Consider the following 8135-nt stretch of genomic DNA (forward strand, 5'->3'; position numbering starts at 1 on the left):
ATTGAATGGAAAGTAATAATAATTGTATTGAAACTTGAGGTACAGCAGAGCTCCACACCCTTAATCTATGGTGTGTAGAAACTCCACCGTTGAAAATACATAAGTGAAAGGTTCAGGCATGGCCGAATGGCCAGCCCCCTGAGTGATCAAGAGACCGAATAATCAAAGGCTAAACAGTCAAGAGATTAAACTGTCAAAAGATGTCTAATACAATAGTTAAATGTCCTATTTATACTAGACTAGCTACTAGGGTTTACATGAGTAAGTAATTGATGTATAAATCCACTTCCAGGGCCCACTTGGTGTATGCTTGGGCTGAGCTTGATCTATCCACGAGCTGAGGCTTTTCTTGGAGTTGAACTTCAAGTTATAACGTGTTTTGGACGTTTAACTCTGGATCATGACGTTTTTCTGGCATTTAACTCCAGACAGCAGCAAGTACTTGGCGTTCAACGCCAAGTTACGTCGTCAATTTCCGAATAAAATATGGACTATTATATATTGCTGGCTCTGGATGTCTACTTTCCAACGCCGTTGAGAGCGCGCCATTTGGAGTTCTGTAGCTCCAGAAAATCCATTTCGAGTGCAAGGAGGTCAGATTCCAACAGCATCAGCAGTCCTTTTGTCAGCTTTTTTCAGAGTTTTGCTCAAGTCCCTCAATTTCAGCCAGAAATTACCTGAAATCACAGAAAAACACACAAACTCATAGTAAAGTCTAGAAATGTGAATTTAACATAAAAATTAATGAAAACATCCCTAAAAGTAGCTGGAACTTACTAAAAACTACCTAAAAACAATGCCAAAAATCGTATAAATTATCCGCTCATCATTGACCCTGAGGTCTACAGACTTATGCTATTCCCTTTTGCTGTAAGAGACAGAGCTAGAATATGGTTGGACTTACAACCTAAAGACAGCCTGAACTCTTGGGAAAAGCTAGTCAATGCCTTCTTGGCAAAGTTCTTTCCACCTCAAAAATTGAGTAAGCTTAGAGTGGAAGTCCAAACCTTCAGACAGAAGGAAGGAGAATCCCTCTATGAAGCTTGGGAAAGATACAAATAATTGATCAGAAAATGTCCTTCTGACATGCTTTCTGAATGGAGCATCATAGGTATTTTCTATGATGGACTCTCTGAACTATCCAAGATGTCTTTGGATAGCTCTGCTGGAGGATCTCTTCATCTGAAGAAGATGCTTACAGAAGCTCAAGAACTAATTGAAATGGTTGCAAATAACCAATTCATGTACACTTCTGAAAGGAATCCTGTGAACAATGGGACAAATCAGAAGAAAGGAGTTCTTGAGATTGATACTCTGAATGCCATATTGGCTCAGAACAAAATATTGACTCAGCAAGTCAATTTGATTTCTCAAAGTCTGTCTGGAATGCAAGCTGCACCAGGCAGTACTAAGGATGCTTCATCTGAAGAAGAAGCTTATGATCCTGAGAACCCTTCAATGGAAGAGGTGAATTACATGGGAGAACCCTATGGAAACACCTATAATTCTTCATGGAGAAATCATCCAAATCTCTCATGGAAGGATCAACAGAGACCTCAACAAGGTTTCAACAATAATAATGGTGGAAGAAACAGGTTTAGCAATAGCAAGCCTTTTCCATCATCTTCTCAGCAATAGACAGAGAATTCTAAGCAGAACCACTCTGACTTAGCAACCATGGTCTCTGATCTAATCAAAACCACTCAAAGTTTCATGACTAAAACAAGGTCCTCCATTAGGAATTTGGAGGCACAAGTGGGACAGCTGAGCAAAAAAATTACCGAACTCCCTCCTAGTACTCTTCCAAGCAATACAGAAGAAAATCCAACAGGAGAGTGCAAGGCCATCAACATGGCCAAATTTGGAGAGGAGGAAGAGGCAGTGAACGCCACAGAGGAAGACCTCAATGGACATCCACTGGCCTCTAATGAGTTCCCCAATGAGGAACCATGGGAATCTGAGGCTCACACTGAGACCATAGAGATTCCAATGGATTTACTTCTGCCATTCATGAGCTCTGATGAGTATTCTTCCTCTGAAGAGGATGAGTATGTCACTGAAGAGCAAGTTGCTAAATACCTTGGAGCAATCATGAAGCTAAATGACAAGTTATTTGGTAATGAGACTTGGGAGAATGAACCTTCTTTGCTCACTAAAGAACTGGATGACTTGTCTAGGCAGAGATTACCTCAAAAGAGACAATATCCTGGGAAGTTTTCAATACCTTATACCATAGGCACCATGACCTTCAAGAAGGCTCTGTGTGACTTAGGGTCAAGTGTAAACCTCATGCCTCTCTCTGTAATGGAGAAGCTAGGGATCTTTGAGGTACAAGCTGCAAAAATCTCACTAGAGATGGCAGACAATTCAAGAAAACAAGCTTATGAACTTGTAGAGGATGTTTTGGTAAAGGTTGAAGACCATTACATCCCTGCTGATTTCATAGTCCTAGAGACTGGGAAGTGCATGGATGAATCCATCATCCTTGGCAGACCCTTCCTAGCCACAGCAAAGGCTGTGATTGATGTTGACAGAGGAGAATTGATCATTCAAGTGAATGAAGAATCCTTTGTGTTTAAGGCTCAAGGATATCCCTCTGTTACCATGGAGAGAAAGCATGAAGACCTTCTCTCAAAACAGAGTCAAACAGAGCCCCCACAGTCAAACTCTAAGTTTGGTGTTGGGAGGCCACAACCAACTTCTAAGTTTGGTGTTGAACCCCCACATTCAAACTCTAAGTTTGGTGTTGGGAGGTTCCAACATTGCTCTGAGTATCTGTGAGGCTCCATGAGAGCTCTCTGTCAAGCTACTGACATTAAAGAAGTGCTTGTTGGGAGGCAACCCAATGTTATATTTTATCTATTTTCCTTTGTTATTTTATGTTTTCTGTAGGTTGATGATCATGAGAAGTCACAAAATCAATTGAAAAAGCAAAAACAGAATGAAAAACAGAAAGAAAAATAGCACACCCTGGAGGAGAACTTGCTGGCGTTTAAACGCCAGTGAAGTTAGCAAATGGGCGTTTAACGCCCAGTCTGGCACCATTCTGGGCGTTTAACGCCAGAAAGGGGCACCAGACTGGCGTTAAACGCCAGGAAAGGGCAAGAAGTTGGCGTTAAACGCCAGAAATGGGCACCAGCCCAGTGTTTAACACTAGAATTGGCACAAAGAGCAATTTTGCTCGCCAATTGGTGCAGGGATGACTTTTCCTTGACACCTCAGGATCTGTGGACCCCACAGGATCCCCACCTACCCCACCACCCTCTCTCTTCTTCACCCATTCACCAATCACCTCAACATCTCTTCCCCAAAAAACCCTTCACCTATCAAATCCCATCTTTCTCTTCATCACTCACATCCATCCTTCATAAAACCCCACCTACCTCACCATTCAAATTCAAACCACTTGCCCTCCCAAACCCACCCATAATGGCCGAACCCTACCCCTCTCTCCACCCCTACATAAACCCATCTTCACTCCTTCATTTTCACACACCCAAAACACTACTTCTCCCTCTTTGGCCGAACCACAAAGCCATCTCCATCTCCTCCATTTCTTCTTCTTCTCTCTCTTCTCTTCTTTGCTCGAGACGAGCAAACCTTTTAAGTTTGGTGTGGTAAAAGCATTGCTTTTTGTTTTTCCATAACCATTTATGGCATCCAAGGCCGGAGAAACCTCTAGAAAGAGGAAAGGGAAGGCAAAAGCTTCCACCTCCGAGTCATGGGAGATGGAGAGATTCATCTCAAGGGTGCATCAAGACCACTTCTATGAAGTTGTGGCCAAGAAAAAGGTGATCCCTGAGGTCCCTTTCAAACTCAAAAAGGGTCAAATTTGATCAAAGGTTGGACCAAGTCCTCACAGACATTTGAGAAGAGGGCGCCCAATGGAAGAGAGACTCAAGAGGGAAGCCAGTTCAATAGAGAAGGCATGACCTCAAGCCCGTGGCTAGGGGATGGTTGGAGTTTATCCAACGCTCAATCATTCCCACTAGCAACCGGTCTGAAGTTACTATAGACCGGACCATCATGATTCATAGCATCATGATTGGAGAAGAAGTAGAAGTTCATGAGGTTATAGCCCAAGAACTTTATAAGGTGGCGGACAAGTCTTCTACCTTGGCAAGGTTAGCCTTTCCTCATCTCATTTGTCACCTCTGTTATTCAGTTGGAGTTGACATAGAGGGAGACATCCCCATTGATGAGGACAAGCCCATCACTAAGAAAAAGATGGAGCAAACAAGAGATCCCACTCATCATGAAATCCCTGAGATGCCTCAAGGGATGCACTTTCCTCCACAAAACTATTGGGCAAATCAACACCTCCCTAGGAGATTGAGTTCCAACATGGGACAACTAAGGGTGGAGCACCAAGAACATTCCATCCTCCTCCATGAAATTAGAGAAGATCAAAGAATCATGAGAGAGGAGCAACAAAGGCAAGGAAGAGACATTGAGGAGCTCAAGCGCTCCATAAGATCTTCAAGAGGAAGAACAAGCCGCCATCACTAAGGTGGACCCATTCTTTAATCTCCTTGTTCTTTATTTTCCTGTTTTTCGAAAATCATGCTTATGTTTATCTATGTTTGTGTCTTGTGATCATTAGTGTCTATGCCTTAAAGTTATGAATGTCCTATGAATCCATCACCTTTCTTAAATGAAAAATGTTCTTAATTAAAAAAGAGAAGAATTGCATGAATTTTAGATTTTATAACAGATTAATTATTTTGATGTGGTGGCAACATTTTTGTTTTCTGAATGTATGCTTAAACAGTGCATATGTCTTTTGAATTTGTTGTTCATGATTGGTTGGCTCTTGAAAGAATGATGAAAAAGGAGACATGTTACTGAGGATCTGAAAAATCATAAAAATGATTCTTGAAGCAAGAAAAAGCATTGAATACAAAAAAAAAAGAGAAAGGAAGCGAAAAAAAAAAGACGAAAAAAGAAAGAGAAAAAGAAAGAAAAAGAAAGAAATAAAGTTGTGATCCAAGGCAAAAAGAGTGTGCTTAAGAACCCTGGACACCTCTAATTGGGGACTCTAGCAAAGCTGAGTCACAATCTGAAAAGGTTCACCAATTATGTGTCTGTGGCATGTATGTATCCGGTGGTAATACTGGAAGACAGAGTGCTTTGGGCCACGGCCAAGACTCATAAAGTAGCTGTGTTCAAGAATCATCATACTTAACTAGGAGAATCAATAACACTATCTGGATTCTGAGTTCCTAAAGAAGCCAATCATTCTGAATTTCAAAGGATAAAGTGAGATGCCAAAATTGTTCAGAGGCAAAAAGCTAAAAGTCCCGCTCATCTAATTAATGCTGATCTTCATAGATGTTTTTGGAATTCATTGCATATTCTCTTCTCTTTATCTTATTTGATTTTCAGTTGCTTGGGGACAAGCAACAATTTAAGTTTGGTGTTGTGATGAGCGGATAATTTATACGCTTTTTGGCATTGTTTTTAGTATGTTTTAGTTAGTTTTTATTATATTTTTATTAGTTTTTAGTTAAAATTCACTTTTCTAGACTTTACTATGAGTTTGTGTGTTTTTCTGTGATTTCAGGTATTTTCTGGCTGAAATTGAGAGACCTGAGCAAAAATCTGATTCAGAGACTGAAAAGGACTGCAGATGTTGTTGGATTCTGACCTCCCTGCACTTGAAGTGGATTTTCTGGAACTACAGAAGCCCAATTGGCACGCTCTCAACGGCGTTGGAAAGTAGACATCCTGGGATTTCCAGCAATGTATAATAGTCCATACTTTACCCAAGATTTGATGGCCCAAACCGGCGTTCCAAATCAGCTCAAAACTGCCCGGCGTTAAACGCCGGAACTGGCACAAGAATGGGAGTTAAACGCCCAAACTGGCACAAAAGCTGGCGTTTAACTCCAAGAGAAGTCTCTACACGAAAATGCTTCAATGCTCAGCCCAAGCACACACCAAGTGGGCCCGGAAGTGGATTTTTATGTCATTTACTCATCTTTGTAAACCCTAGGCTACTAGTTCTCTATATATAGGACCTTTTGCTATTGTATTTTCATCTGGAGATCTTTGAATCTTTGATCACTGGGGGCTGGCCTCACGGCCATGCCTAGACCTTGTTCTTATGTATTTTCAACGGTCGAGTTTCTACACACCATAAATTAAGGTGTGGAGCTCTGCTGTACCTCGAGTATTAATGCAATTACTATTGTTCTTGTATTCAATTCAGCTTGTTCTTATTCCAAGATATTCATTCGCACTCAAGAACTTGATGAATGTGATGATTATGTGACGCTCATCATCATTCTCACTTATGAACACGTGCCTGACAACCACTCCCGTTCTACAAGCAAACAAGGCTTGAATGTTTATCTCTTGGGTTCTTTAACCGGAATCTTTGATGAGCGGATAATTTATACGCTTTTTGGCATTGTTTTTAGTATGTTTTTAGTATCTTTTAGTTAGTTTTTAGTATATTTTTATTAGTTTTTAGTTAAAATTCACTTTTCTGGATTTTACTATGAGTTTGTGTGTTTTTCTGTGATTTCATGTATTTTCTGGCTGAAATTGAAGGTTCTGAGCAAAAATCTGATCCAGAGACTGAAAAGGACTGCAGATGCTATTGGATTCTGACCTCCCTGCACTCGAAGTGGATTTTCTGGAGCTACAGAAGCCCAATTGGCGCGCTCTCAACGGCATTGGGAAAGTAGACATCCTGGGCTTTCCAGAAATATATGATAGTCCATACTTTGCCTAAGATTTGATGGCCCAAACCGGTAGCAAATCAGCATCAAAATTCCAAGCGTTAAACGCTGGAACTAGCATAAAACTGGAGTTAAACGCCCAAACTGGCATGAAAGCTGGCGTTTAACTCCAGAAAAGGTCTCTACACGAAAATTACTTCATTGCTCAGCCCAAGCACACACCAAGTGGGCCCGGAAGTGGATTTTTCTGTCATTTACTCATTTCTGTAAACCTTAGGATACTAGTTTACTATTTATAGGATCTTTTGACATTGTAATCAGTACCTTATGACCTCATGACATTTTTTACACGTTTCTTGTGTACCTTCCACAGCATGAGTCTCTAAACCCAATGGTTGGGGGTGAGGAGCTCTGCTGTGTCTTGATGGATTAATGCAATTACTACTGTTTCTTATTCAATCATGCTTGCTTCCATTCTAAGATATCACTTGCTCTTAACCCGGATGAATGTGATGATCCGTGACACTCATCATCATTCTCAACTATGAACATGTGCCTGACAACCACCTCTGTTCTACCTTAGATTGAGTAGATGTCTCTTGGATTCCTTAACAAGAATCTTCGTGGTATAAGCTAGAACTGATGGCGGCATTCAAGAGAGTCCGGAAGGTTTAAACCTTGTCTGTGGTATTCTGAGTAGGAACTCAATGATTGAATGACTGTGACGTGCTTCAAACTCCTGAAGGCGGGGCGTTATGACAGACGCCAAAAGAATCACTGGATTCTATTTCCGGTCTGATTGAGAACCGACAGATGATTAGCCTATGCTGTGACAGAGCATCAGGGACGTATTTCACTGAGAGGATGGGAGGTAGCCACTGACAACGGTGAAACCCTACATACAGCTTGCCATGGAAGGAGCCTTGCGTGTTTGATGAAGATGACAGTAGGAAAGCAGATTCGGAAGATGGAGCATCTCCAAAGCCTCAGCCTATTCTCCATTACTGCAAAACAGTACCTTTTTCATGTTCTTTGCTTTTTTACAATCAATCCTGATAATTTCTGATATCCTGACTAAGATTTACAAGATAACCATAGCTTGCTTCAAGCCGACAATCTCCGTGGGATCGACCCTTGCTCACGCAAGGTATTACTTGGACGACCCAGGCACTTGCTGGTTAGTTGCGGATTGCAAAAGTGTTATTGCAATTTCGTGCACCAAGTTTTTGGCGCCGTTGCCGGGGATTGTTCGAGTTTGGACAACTGACGGCTTGTCTTGTTGCTTAGATTAGGACTGTTTTATTTTTGTTGGTTTAGAGTCTTTTAGTTGAGTCTAGTTTCATATTTTAAGTTTGGTGTCCATTGCATGTTTTTGTTTTTTTTTTCTAGTTTTCGAAATTGCATGTTCTTAATCCCTTTTTGATTCATAAAAATTCTAAGTTTGGTGTC

The 8135-nt window shown here is 41.1% G+C and overlaps 1 non-coding gene across 1 annotated transcript; it reads right to left on the minus strand.

The window, feature by feature from the left end:
• Positions 1-984: 984 nt before the first annotated feature.
• LOC130943082 (small nucleolar RNA R71) lies at positions 985-1092 on the minus strand. The gene has a single exon (XR_009071617.1). It is a non-coding gene; the product is annotated as a small nucleolar RNA R71 (small nucleolar RNA).
• Positions 1093-8135: the final 7043 nt, after the last annotated feature.

This window comes from Arachis stenosperma, chromosome 7 (genome assembly GCF_014773155.1).
Source record: "Arachis stenosperma cultivar V10309 chromosome 7, arast.V10309.gnm1.PFL2, whole genome shotgun sequence".
Classification (NCBI taxonomy): domain Eukaryota; kingdom Viridiplantae; phylum Streptophyta; class Magnoliopsida; order Fabales; family Fabaceae; genus Arachis; species Arachis stenosperma.